At 49.4% G+C, this 14,050-nt stretch overlaps 1 long non-coding RNA gene across 11 annotated transcripts in view; it reads right to left on the bottom strand.

Annotated features, from left to right (window-relative positions):
- LOC309667629 overlaps window positions 1–14,050 on the bottom strand; it is a 362,191-nt gene that overhangs the window by 195,359 nt on the left and 152,782 nt on the right. For all 11 annotated transcript variants that reach the window (XR_014267848.1, XR_014267849.1, XR_014267850.1 and 8 more), the window contains exon 3: window positions 8,318–8,506. This is a non-coding gene — a long non-coding RNA (uncharacterized lncRNA). The remainder of the gene's footprint in view (window positions 1–8,317; window positions 8,507–14,050) is intronic.

Raw genomic sequence — 14,050 nt, forward strand, 5'->3', positions numbered from 1 at the left:
GTACAGCCTGTCGGCTTCTGCTCCTCTGCTAACTCCTTCAATCTCCACATTTCCCAACTCCACGTTTCCTAGGAAATAATCTACTCAGGCCCAGTGTTTCCACTCGGGCTAGTGCATAACGTATGGAGCATATGGACGGGTTGGCCTCGGGGCCAAGGCACAATCACCTGTAGATGGAAGATGTGACCACGTGGGAAAAAACACAGCTACATCCGTCCCTCAGAGTGGTGACACATGCATCAGCATCACCCAGAAGGTGGACGCGGCAGCTACGTGACTGTCCGCTCAGCAGGGTTCAGCCCTTCTTTGAGAACCATCTTCTTATCCCCCCAAGTCTTCCGGGTCACGTGACCTATTGTGTCCTTACCTGACTCCACCTTCTGACCACAGTTGATTTTCTCAGGGTGCAACACCTATAACAGCTGGACCAACGGTTCCCTCCTACTCATCTACTGAGGTTCAGTCTATGATCGAGTCCTATGACCTTCCCTCTTCTCACCAAAACCATACATCTGGAATGTTGTAGGTGGGCATGTTTTTTTGCCGTAAGTGGAAACCTGGTACCCAGTGTGAAAGAAAGTTGCCAACACACAGCAGGAAAACCTGAGCGCAGGATAAGGAGTGTCCTGCCAGCATTTCAAGCACCAGCTCTGTTCCCTCCTGAGACCCAGCTGCCACCTTGGACTTCCCAGCCCTGTCTTGGTACTCCAACTCCATGGATTCCACAAGATACCCCAGGGTCCCTCCATCATGGAGGCCACTTTGCTTAGGTAGCTCATGGTGGGTCTCTGTCGCTTTCTGCCACGGCGGTCTTGAGTCTTACAGAGGCACAGGCAGGCCAGGCCCGGAGACTTGTCCACAGCACCCCGTTACACTTTTGCCGCCAGCCTCGGCCCTGTAAGTGCTACTCAGAGTCGGCCAGGGTTCTGGTCAGTAGCACCAAGTCACATTCGAATCCAACAGGAGCCACTTACATAATCCCCAATAGAATTCATTATTTTACTAATATTTACTGAGTGCCTATTATGTGACTGGCACTCAGCTCTGTGCTGGGAATTTAAGGACGAAGAAAACAATCTACTGGCAAAGCCATGGTGCCTTACACTCATTTTCATCCTAGAAGTCTCAGGAAGAAGCGTTCACTCTGAGTGAACATTCCACCCCCGCCCACACACCACCACTGCAAGACAAGAGCATCTGCAAACGCAGGACCACCCGCCCATCACACACAGGCTTCGATTATACTGACGTACCGGAGCCAAACAGAAAACACCAGAGGCTGCCAGCTTCAGTGACTGCAAGGAAGGTCAGGGACCTCTCTTCTATCACTGCATTTGGGACTTTCCTTTCCTTTGGTTCCCACACACAATTATAGGAAATAAATGCAAGTCAAGTCCAGCGATTTCTAACGAGGCGCTTGGGAGGACAACCGTGTTGCTGTCTGGTCTCCCCACGTCACTGCTAAGCTTCTTGAAGACACAGGAGTTACTTGGTTTCTCCAGCATTTAACAAACGTCTTCTGAGGGCCTTCTAAGTGTACTTCACTCTTCTAGGGGCTGGAGATTCAGTGGTAGCAAAACAGGAAACATCCCATTCCAGGGGAAAAACAAAGAGTAAGCAAACCGCAGGGAACAGAAGTCCAGGGGATGACCAGGGGGATGAAGGGTAACTGTGTGGGTCACAGGAAGAGAGGCTGGGCCAGCTGAGAGAACGTCTCTCTGAGTTGTAGCCTTTGAGCAGATGCCTGAAGGGAGAACGAGAGATGGGCATGAATGTTTGGGGGATTCCAGTAAGTGCAAATGTTGAATCAGAAAAATATTCCAGGAACAGCAAGGACGCTGGAATGACTGTGATAGAATCAGCAGAGAAAATGAGGTTGGAATGGTAGCCAGAGACAGATCATGTGGGGCATTGTACTCTGTAAAATAGAAGCCTCGTTGTACTTTTAGTGTGGTGGTTTCAAAGTGGCCATAAATGCTTTGCTCCCACTCCCACTGAGAGGAGAGGTGTGTTTCTCCTCCCCAGGGATCTGGGCTGGCCTGTGACGCCCTTGCCCCATAGACAAGTGATGCTGGGCCAGCTCTGGACCTGGGCTTCGGAGAATTTCCATCTCCTATTCTGGTCTCTGGGAGCCCTTAGCTACCATGTAGAGGTGCTGCTGGAGAGATAATGTGGAGAGGCCTTGGGCTACATGGTGAGGAAGGGGGGCCCAACTGGGTCCAGTGGAGCTCAGCCTTTCAATCCTCCTGCCAAGGTGCCAGGCATGAGAGTAAAGTCATCTTGGACTCTCTACACCAGACCAGCCACAAGCTGAATCCTACTGAGTGACCCCAGTTGATGCCGTGTAGAAGGGAAGCATCACCTAACTCAGGCCTGCCTGGATTCCTGACCCACAGAATCATGAGACATAATAAAAGTAGTTGCTGCTTGTCTTATCTGCTCAACTGGGTGGTTTATAAACAAGAGAAATGTATTCCTCACAGTTCTGGAGGCTGGAAGTCCAAGATCAGAGTGCCAGCGTGCTCTGGCTCTGGTGAGAGCCTCTTCTGGAGTGCAGGCTGAAGACTTCCCCTGGGACCTTCACACAGTGGAGGGCAGAGAGAGGAAGCAAGTTCTCTGATGACTCTTTCTTTTTTTTTTAAATTTATTTATTTTTGGCTGCATTGAGTCTTCATTGCTGTGCGCGGGCTTTCTCTAGTTGCGGCCAGCGGGGGCTACTCTTCATTGCGGTGTGCAGGCTTCTCACTGCGATGGCTTCTCTTGTTGCGGAGCACGGGCTCTAGGCACACAGGCTTCAGTAGTTGTGGCTTGCAGGCTCTAGAGCGCAGACTCAGTAGTTGTGGCGCATGGGCTTAGTTGCTCCGCGGCATGTGGAATCTTCCCGGACCAGGGATCGATTCTGTGTCCCCTGCATTGGCAGGCGGATTCTTAACCACTGTGCCACCAGGGAAGCCCTCTGGTGACTCTTATTTATAAGGGCACTAATCCCATCATGAAGCTCTACCCTCACGACATCATCTAATCCTAATTACCTCCCAAAGGCCCCGCCTCCTAATGCATTACATTGGGGGGTAGGGTTTCAACATGTGAATTTTGGGAGACACATTCAGTCCATAAAACTGCTATAAGCCACTAGGTTTAAGGGAAATTTGAAGCTTGAGGGCTTAGTGGGACAGAAGCCCTGGGAAGCTTGTTAGCTGGGGAATGGTCTGACCACTAGCTAGGTGGAGACCAGAGCCCAGGGCAGTGAGTGGCCGCAGGAGGTTAGTTGGTGGTCATCCTGGCTGTGCAAGGAGAGGCTCTATGGGCTGGGAGTAGAGGCTGGAGCTGGAGGAATTGAAAAGTAACCACATCCAGGATGTGTTTCAAAGGTCCAGCCTGGATAGTGTGTTGATAGTTTGGATGCGGGGTGTGAAAGAGGAGTCAAGGATGACAGCAAGAATTTCGGTCTGAATTCCTGGATAAAGAGGAGAGGAGGAGTTTTGGAGGAGGGGCGGGAACCAAGGATTCTGTTTTGTACCTGTTGACTCTCAAATATCTATTCGATATCCAAGTGGAGACGGCTGGACACACCAGTCTGGAGGTAAACGAGGAGGGCAGGGCCGGAGATGGAAGGTGCCCGTGAACAGCTGTTGTTCAAAGCCATGAAGGAGACGAGATGGCTTAGGCAGTACGTTTAGACCGGACAGAGGTGTGAAAACTGAGTCCTGCAGCTTTCCGGTTTACGAGACAGTAGAGACTAGGAGACACGAGGAACGGACACTGAGGGGTGACCGTGAGGAGGAGGAAACCGAGGGCACAGTGTCTCTGAAACCACGTGACAAAGGCTTTGCAAGAAGGGGAGCAGGGGAACCAGAAGATGCGGACGAGAAGTGATGGAAAGTGACGCCCCCTGGACCAAGCAACCTCACCAGTGTGTGGACAGAACAGAATCTGCATTGGATTGAGATCCAGAAAAATGTGGACGCGGAAAATGGAAATGAAGGACACGGACAAGCATTTCCAGGAGTGTCACTCGGAGGCGTGCGGGAGAGACGCTAAATGCACAGCCCTCTGCTGAGGGGTAAGAGGTGCGGAGAGAGGGTCCCGAGCCTCCAAGTGGAGGGCACGCGGCACACAGGTGGAGGCGTGGGCTGTAGACTGGAGGGCACAGCCTCTAACGGGCAAGAAGGCACAGCGCGTGGGTACAGGCGCAGAAATCGTGATAGGCTCACGGTGCTGGGTTACCCCTGGTGGTCCCTCAGGGAAATAAAGGACAGAAAGTTTCTGAGAGCAGGAGAGCTTCAGAACTTTGAGGCGAGCAATGAAGGTGTGAAGCGCTCCGCTGGGGGGAGTGAACTGACAAAGGCCACGTGGTCGTGCTGGCCGGTGGCGCTAAAGACCCATTGGCTGTTTCTGGTCTTCATTTAAAGGAACACCCGTAGTGGCCTGTGCAGGAGCCAGGGGGGTGTGTCCCTCCGGCTCCGTTTCAAGAGAGAACCTGCAGCGGCTGGGGAAGGGCAGCTAGCTGACAGGCTCCCCAGTGCAGGGCCTTCAGGATCGGACAGGACATCTGCGCCAAAGCCACGCTCTGCCTGGCAGCGCCCAGCCCGTGGCTGAGGGGGGGGGGGGTTCCCCTCGTGGGACGGCTCCACTGGCTGCCTTTGCCCCACGGCTCCCCACTGCGTTGGCCGAGACTTTCTCAGAATTGCAGCACGATCTCGGGCTCTCCTTACTCTGTCACAGGTGGCAGACCCCCTCACATTCTGCAAGTTTTCCTTGTCGACCCCTCCCTCCCCAGCTGCGTCCTACAGAGGGGTCAGCCCCGCCCACCCACCTCAAGCTCCAGCTCGGCATCTACTTCTCAGCGACTGACTCCAGCTAACACGACGCGGTGAGGGGTCTTCTCCTCCAGCCACCTGCCCCTGCTCCCATCACGGTCCGCACACAAGTAAGCCGAGGGCTGGACTTCTCCGCGTGAGCATAAAGGAGGGACAGCGGGGCCGAGGAGTGGCGTTCCCAACACGTGCAGACCCACCTCTGAGCGTGCAATCACGCTGGTTAAGAAGCGCAGTGAGACCCGGGAAACATGATGGTCCCTGAACGCTGGGACAGTCGGCCGTGCGCCCAGCTCAGCTTATCTTTGTTTTCATCTCACAGCCGTCCAGCGGCTCACCCTCCCTTTCTTTACAGAAAACACAGAGAGGCACCTGCCAGACTGCTCTTCAGGAGCTTCTCAGTTTGGGCCACAATCCTGAGCTGTCAAAAGAACAGACTTACATCCCACACCCTCCTTGTACCAGGAATTGCGCTGGGGACTTACTGTATCCATTATTCAGTTATCTGGGCCTTAAACAATAGGTAGGTGAGGTTGAGATTATTTTACCTATTTTTATACACGAAGAAACTGAGACTCAAAGAGAAGCCACACGGCCAGTAAGTGGTAGATGAAGGATTTGGACCCGATTCTGCCTCAAAGGCTTCAGAACCTGAGCTCTTTCCGCCAGATCATGCTGTCGGTGCTTTTAGATACAAAGTACCTATCAGAGCTACTAATTAATTTAATCTTATGTACACAGAGTTCTTACATTATGCAAATGTGTATGTAAATGATTATTTTAATTTGTACAAACAAAGATGCAAATGTATCCTTTGGTTTACAGAAAACTGGTAAGATAACGTTACCTCAGTTGACCCACCCGAGGGCTCCAGCAAATCAGAATCATTCTAAGATAAATAAAACCCCAGCTTTCCATATGAGAGCTCTTTCTTCAGAATTTAAAACATTGAGTCTCTGGCCCCCCCAATCCTGGCGATGTTCTTCAGGGCTAAGATAAATGTGAGAAACAAAACCTCTCTGGAATTTTCTCTATCCAAATAAAAAAAACAAAACCCATGCTTGAGTTCCATCCTTCAGGATTCAGGCCTGGACATAGCCCCGGCCTTTAACAGTCTGACTAAAGAAATCACACCTTTACCTGAATTGAGGGCACCCAGAAATTACTTTCTCCATCCTCCCCTCCCCTAAGCCAATGAGTTTTAGGAACAGGTGGTATAATTTGAGAGGTGCGGGGAAAATTGACCGCCTCTGCCCACACCGCCCCCCCCCATACACATCCCACGCAGGCCTCAGGGGTCTGAAGGCGAAGTTGTCCAAAGTTTAGGAATCTCCATTGAAAAGTAAGTCCCTTGGGCTCATCAGCCATTGTCACCTAATAGCTAACTCAGATAAAAATGCTGCTGGAGATGTAAGTTAGGATAAGGTGGAGAGGGAATAGGGTGGAGAAGGTAGAAGTGAGGTAGACAGATAAGGTGGAGAGAAGGGAGATGAGGTGGAGAGGAGGTGAGGGAGAAATGGGAAAAGGAGTCCTAAACAGGAGGAAATGGACTGCTGGGAGGCAAATGCAGCCTGGAAGAGTGACCTCCCCAAGGACATAAGGCTCCTCTGATGGCACTTTGCGGGGTAGGGCTGGTGGCTTCCCTGCCACCTCCCCTCACAGCCCCCTGCGCTCCAGCGCACCCCGTGCTTGCGGAAGTTCCTCAACCAGACGCTCTCTTCCTGGCTCTGAGCCTTTTCACACACGGTCCCTCTCCAGGAACCCTTGCTGCCCCGCATCTGCTTGGCTACTGGCTACGGGCTGCCCTCTGGCCAGCGCTGTGCCTCTCCTCCCGCCTCAGACAGGGTCTAGCACAGACCTAGGTGCTAGGTCTCCCTGCCCTGGACTCCCCCAGCACTCTCCGTGAAGTCCCAGACCACACAGATCCTGTTTTATTTATCTTCATATTTCTAGCATCTAGCTGAGTGTCTTAAACAAACAGCTTTAATAAATATTCAAGTGACCCAGTGAAACTCTATGACCGAACTTACAACCTTGTCCAGTAGCCATTAGGTCATCTGTCTGTTCCTGGACCCCTAGAAGCTTAGTACAGTGCCTGGTCCCTAGGGGATCCTCAGTAAACAGTTCTGGGGGTGATTAAGTAACTTAGGCAAAATGCTGGATTGTCTTCGTGGTGGGAGTGGCTTCTCGTGCTCCCCGCACTGTGGTCCGCAGCTCCTCCTGGACGATTGTACGAAGACACACGCTGGTTGTCGACACCGACACACCCACAGGGAGCCACCCCTCGGCTGCCCCTGGATAGTGAGCCGCCAGCCCAGCTCTGTGCTTCACGTTCCAGAGGCAGGCTCGCGTCCCTCTAGCCCCTCTTCCCTCCTTTTCCTGCTGCTTCTGGAATTAAGGTGCCGCTGGTCTGGCCTCACTCTGACATTCATTACTCTGGTATTGATGGCCTTCCACCTCCCTGTTATTCTGTGAAGATTAGAAAGCAGAGGCCTTCCTTGGGCAAGGGAATAGGTTTCGTCAGTATTCCGGGTGTAACAGCAGAAAGTATAATAAATCCTGGCAGTCAATCGAATATGACATGATAATGAATGTTAACATCACGTGCCCCCCTTCGCCGACAGAGGGGAAAGTCATGTTAGATTACAGCTAAACACGGGCGCCGCGTGATTCCCATCTGCCTCCTTTTCTCTCTCCTCATTCTGCGGGTTTGACCTCGCTGCCTGCTCCAGCCCTACACCCCAGCTTCACTGGCGCTCGATGCTCAGAAACACTGCTTCAATTCCCAGAGCTCCACATCCCGTCCCTGAGAAACCGGACCTTGGACGAAACTCCCCTCCCCTGAACTTAACAGAATCCTCCGCCTGGGAGCCCTCATGCAGTCCTGGGGCAGCCGCCACTGCCCAACCCCACCCCGCCCAAGTCTGAGTCAGACCCAGTAAGATAACAAACCAGGAGGGCGCGCTGTGAGGGGAATTCCAAGTTCAGAGCCAGTTTCATGCAAGTCAAGAGGCGAGACTCCGCTCCACCCCACGTGAGGCTAAGACAAAACCAGAGTCAATCACCTGTTCCCTGCCTGAGTTTTCCCCCAAACTACTCAGTTTCTGATGATGCTTTGCCTGCTACTTTGAACTTTTAAAAAGCTCAGATTCTCCTAATATAATTCCCAGAATCAGCATTTGCTCCATTGAATCATGATGGATAAAGGTAATAATATCCATTAGTGTTTAAACAAAGAAAGAACTTAGTATCAAGGGTTTTTTTTTAACGTTCTTCAGCAGCCTCAGGTCCCTCGACTGGCCAGTCGGAACCTGCTCTCCTTGCTCAGCCAAAATATGTGATAATTGTCCTTTCATCATGGAGCTAAGGGTAACCTTCAACTAAGAGTACTTATAAGAGTAAGCCATGATGATATGCCAAGCATTATGCTTATGTACACACATGCCATATGGATTCCGGGTTATATGTTTTATCTGGCTCAGGAAGCTGTAGGCGCTTACCCCAAGCATCACAGCCATGGAGTCATGAAGTGTCAGGCTGGGGCATCATTGCGTCCACTCTGTCCATCCAGCATCAATACGAGGACTCACTGTGGGCCAGGTGACCAGCCTCAAGCTTCCTCTCCCCGGGGCACATCCAATACTCCTCAGTAGAAATGGATTGAAGACTTGCTTAAAATGCTTCAGATACTGGAAAGGTAGGAAGGATGGCTAATTTAATAATAAATATTATTATTATTAACATCTGATTAGTACTTTACAGTTTACAAAGCACTTTCGTCCACATTATTTCATCCGATCCTCAAGAAAAAACAAAACAAAACACAAAGTAGGCATTATTATCATACTCACTTTATGGATGAAAAAACAGATGAAACTAATCTACATGCACATGTGCCTGAATATTTAAATACAGACTGAAAACCGGGTCCCCAAACAACAAAATTCAATTTAATAGCAATAATGATCCTAGTGTTATTTAGATGTCACTTTTCAGTTTCAAAGTATTTTCACATACATTTAGTTTTAAAGTTAAGTTGAACAAATCTGCAGAAATGCTAAAACATGTTTCTTTAACCCAGTCATCCCAGATCCTGACATCTTTCATAGGGAAATACACCAAGTCAAGGCATCTCTACCCAACAGTCTCTATTTTCTCGTATTGCCGTCTTGAAGCTGGTAAGGGAAACACGTGTCGGGGGAGGGAATTCTTGGGGCCTCCTCCCCAGGCTGCAGCCCCAGCTCAGGGAGAGGAAACCCCACCACCTTCTCTCAGCTCTCTTCCCAGCTTTCCCTCAGGGGAGGAGGAACTGCTCATTTGATCGCTGAGAGACTAAGTTCCTAAGGGAACTCATTTCTAAAGTGGGTGAAGCCATTGCTTTGAAAAGTAACGTGCATCTGTGAAAAACTCTCTTCCCAGTTCTCCACCTGCCCCTGCTGGACAAGGCTGGAGTGAACATCTCATCCAGGTGAGGGGCAGAGAAAATGCTGATGTCCTAACATGGAGTGGATCAAAATTATACACACACACACACACACACACACACACACACACACACACAGCCAGACCTCATTGTGTGTGTTTTTAAAAACTTTTTTAAGGACTAGAAGGCTATTTACACTTATGTTAATGCTTACTAATACCTTTATAATGATTATGTGTTATTTGTATAATCAGAAAAAAATTAATCGATAGGACAGGTAAGACCGGATTGACAACGGATTGCATAAAAAAAGACCCAAGGGTGCAGCAGACCCACCTCGACATGAGGCTTCCGATGTCGCCTCAGTGGTAAGTTGAGCACATCAAGCCTATCTGACCTAAAGAATCTGCCAGAAAAACCCTCGTACAGAATACGACCTTCCTCCTCCAGGGAAGATAGCTCAAAGGACATTAAGCTACTAACAGTCTGCCTGGCACACAATGAGTCTTTAAACTCCAGAATTTACAAGTATTGAATCGGCCAAAAAGTTCGTTTGGGTTTTTCCATACGAACTTTTTAGCCAACCCAATACTTCAGGAACACATGCTCCAAGATCATTTGGGTATTCGCCTCAAGGTGCAGAAAGAAGAATCCCAGTTTCCCCAGTTCCTGCCTGGCCTTACCCGCTCTGCTGCCAGCACTGCACATCGATCATCCCAGTGGCGGACAACCAGTGTCAGGGGCAGCAGGCCGGGTGTTAAGCTGGACGTAGTTCGAACTGTGTGGCTTTAATCCTCAATACACAGAATGCGTGGTTAGTGCAGTGTTCTGTGATTTTAAAGAAGCCCTTCCTCCTTTTCCCCGCTGTGTTCCCCACCCCCTCTAGAATTCCCTTTTCCTTAGGCTTCTACGTCCCTGTTAGCGCCATCCCCCTCCTCTGAGCCGCTGCTGTCGGAGCCGGAAGGATACTGGAGAACACCCAGCTCAGCCCCTCCTGTAGAAACCCAGCAGGACCCGGGGCGGCCCCGCGGCGCGAAAGCCTCTCTGCGTCCCTTGTTTCTTGTTTGTAGGAAATAGGCTTCACTCAGCCTCCTTGACCTTCCCAGAGTTCCAAAGGGCAGGTTCAAACAGATGCTAATCAGGGAAGGGAGGGGCTGCAGAGACAAGGGAGGAGCGGTGGAGAAACCACAGTGCAGCCGTGAGGCAGGGTCCTGGTGCCCCCGCAGGGGATGCACATCACAATGTCTTTGAGCTGTTTTGCAGATACTGAAACTCCCTCCAGGGGGGAGAAGTTAACTGTCTGCCACCCACGAGCACGGAGACCCCAGACCAGTTGGAACCAGAGAGTTTATGATGCCGACTCCTGCTTACCTCCCCATCAACCAGTCAGAAGGATGTCCACGAGCTGACCACGCCCTCTTCGAACCATTACTATAAAACTCCTCACTACCCCCTCCAGGTCGGGACACACAGTTTTGAGGGCATTAGCTGTGGCCCCCTCTGCCTGGCAAGGCAATAAGGCTATTCTTTTCTACTTCACCCAAAACTGTCCCCAAGATTCAATTTGGTACCAGGGTACAGAGGCGGAATTTTGGCTACAATGTTACTGACAAGGAATTGGTGTCACAGGAAGTGAAGCAAACTTGTCCAATGCCAGCCAGGTCCTTAGTAGCGGGGCCCGGCCATGAGCACAGACAGGCACTGTGTTCACTGCATCTGGGGACCAAATAACTGACACTTAAATATAAAGATGGGGCTGGTGTAAGGGAATGCGTCATCGATCATCGGTTCTGGATTTGATGTCTCTCTGACCCTGGTCTTGGGCAAATCGCTCTGCATTCTGAGCCTAAGTTTCTGCTTCTATACAAAAACCATCCAGAAGGACTTTTGTAGGGGTGAATGAGATAATACATGTGATAAAAGCACTTTGTAAACTGCAAAAAAAATTATACACATTGTAGACATTGTTATTTTCGACTGCTGGTTAGACACTTTTCCAGAAGAATGTGCATTTTAAAAGAGATTTTCACCTGGTAAGAATCCTGGAGGTAAGGCCCTCTCAAACACTGCTGGCGAGAACATGAACGGCTACAGTGACCTGGCAAGATCTATTAAAATTCAAAATATATACCTACTTTGCCCCCTAAATCACACGTAAGAGCTCCTACCCCTAAAAACAAAAGTAGAGTGTCAAAGAGTATGCGTACAGGATGGTTACTGCACCAGAGTCTGTAGTGACTACAAGTGGAAACTCACTCAATACAGGAAAAGGTTAAACACCCCAAGAACACTCACACCATAAAATATTCTTCAACTAATAAAAAGAATGTGGTCTTGTTCAATCTGTATTGATTGACCTGGGGGGATTTCTGTGATATATGGTTCAGAGAAAAACAAGTTGCAGAGAAATGTACTTAAGTGATTTCAGTTTTGTAAGACTAGGACTAAAATGATCCCCTACATTTGTGTTAAGAAAGAGCAAGGGAGGGAGGGAGAGAAGGAGTGTGGGACAGAGAAAGAGGAGAAAAGAAAGTGAATAATAAGAGTGAGGTCTCAGGAACCCAGAGCAATGGGTGTCCAGTGGTAGAATTTCAGGATGTTTAGCCAATGGGAAAATAAATTCAAAACGAAGTCAGGGAAACATCAAATACGATGAACAGCAGGAGTCTCTGCTTGGGCATGCGGCCGCCTCTCCAGGCACTGGCTTCTCCATTGGGAAGCCCCAGGGTTCACAGTCCTCACTCGCCAGCCCAGGTGTCTGCAGCCGCTTAGGTAAGTCATCCGGATGCCCATCTCCGCAGGGAACAGGAGTCTGCGGGGGGAAGTTCATCCAAGTTTTTGGATTTGCCAAGATCTCATTCTTAGGTTCTCCACTAATCTTTAGGATGGAGCCTAAGGTGCAAGTCAAGGTTATAAAAGCAGAGGCAAGCAATCAAGTGTTCTTGACAATAAAGTTGCACCCTTCAGAGCACAGATTGATGGCTCTCAGCACGTAATGACCAATATGGGTTGCTGTTGTAAGGAATCGCATGTTGTAATCATAATAAAACACTCCTCCACAGACAGAGAGTGCTGGTCTCACGCACGCCTTGTTGCTTCACTATTGCCAAGCATCCGGACTCGGGCTCAGAAGGAAACACAGACAGAGAAGGACTCAGTGTGCAGCTGAAGGAGCAGATTCCAGTTTTAATCAGTCAGGAAGCCCACACGTCAAGAAGGTGGGCAGCTGGCTAACAAACGGGAGCAACGCTGCATCACGGGATCTTAGAATTCCTGGCTACTTCAAGGCAACGGCGAGCCGAGCTATGTGCAGTCCAGCAAAGATAGTTGTTCCTTTTTTTTTAACATCTTTATTGGAGTATAATTGCTTTACAATGGTGTGTTAGTTTCTGCTGTATAACAAAGTGAATCAGCTATACATACACATACATCCCCATATCTCCTCCCTCTTGCGTCTCCCTCCCACCCTCCCTATCCCACCCCTCTAGGTGGTCACAAACTCCTTAAATGCCAGCTTGTCTAGGACACCTTTTCCTCACCAGCAAAGTGCATTGTTCTTCCTCTGTGCATACCTGGTACCTCGCTTTACCCCTTCTCAACACCTGCTAAATGGCACTGCTATTAGTTATCTGCATGTCTCACTTTGAGATCATTTCCATCTTTATGTCACCTCCTTCCTCACCATGGCTCAGCAGGCTGTGGACCTTGATGAAGGCTGATGTGTGTTGAATGAATCTGCTCCTTCCATACAAGGCTCTTCATAGGCACAGCAAAGGTTAAAGAGCCTGGGCTGAGAATCAGGACAAGGGAATCCCAGTTCTGCTTCTATCTCTAACCTCTCAATGATGTCAGACAAATCCCTCAGCTCGCCTTGGATTAATTTACCCATGAGCACAGCACGAAATCTTGAGACTGGGAAAAACAGTAAGGAACTGATGGGGGAAATCATGACCAAGTAGCAGTAAGACACATGCCCTCTCCCTCGGGTCCCCCCTACCTGTGCAACAGCAAACGCCTGCCTCGCTGGTGAGAGTGAGCTCAGGCATTGCCTCCTCATGGAAGCCTTCCATGCCTACCTAAGGAGACTTGGTACCCACTGTACACTCTATGGTTAACTACTTGGGACTCTTTATCTACACTCTACTGCAAGTTCTTTGCGAGAGGGTTCAGAGGGAAACGCAGTGAATCTGTATCTGTGTATCCCCAGGGCCTAATATAACACCTGGTCCACAGTTGGCACCCAATAAAAATAGGTGAACAAGTAAATGGGTGCATCAATGAGGGAGGGAGGGAAGGAAAGAGGGAAATCTTTGTATCTTGGGCTCTGGTTTGGTTACAATGACTCTGAGCTGATCTAATGATAGAATTGGTGTCTACAGTCTATTTGCTGATGAAATAACATGGAAGTTCTCTAAGATCTGGGGACTTGAAATCTAAATATGATTTCTCTCTTAATCTGTCCTTGTTTATAAATTAACTTCACCCACTGGCAATACCAGGACGAATCACACCATCTACAGAATATTTTCCCGAATACGAGTGGGAAGGGAAAGGATTGCCTGTTGGGCACATTATATATGATCCTCCATTTAATCCTCACAACAAGTGTGTACAGTCAGTGTTATGAAGTACATTATGTGGGTAAAATAACTCAGATCTAAGAGGTGAAAAATTCATCTATGGTCATCCTGCAGGAAGCTGCAGGTCCAGGGTTCACCAGAAGCCAAACCCAGTGGCCTACAAAATATCTATAAGGAAATTATTTCCTGTCCATCTCTATAGAAAATCATGGAGACGAAATGTCCACTGA

Source organism: Balaenoptera physalus (assembly GCF_965194825.1).
Source record: "Balaenoptera physalus genome assembly, chromosome: 10".
Taxonomy (NCBI): Eukaryota; Metazoa; Chordata; class Mammalia; order Artiodactyla; family Balaenopteridae; genus Balaenoptera; species Balaenoptera physalus.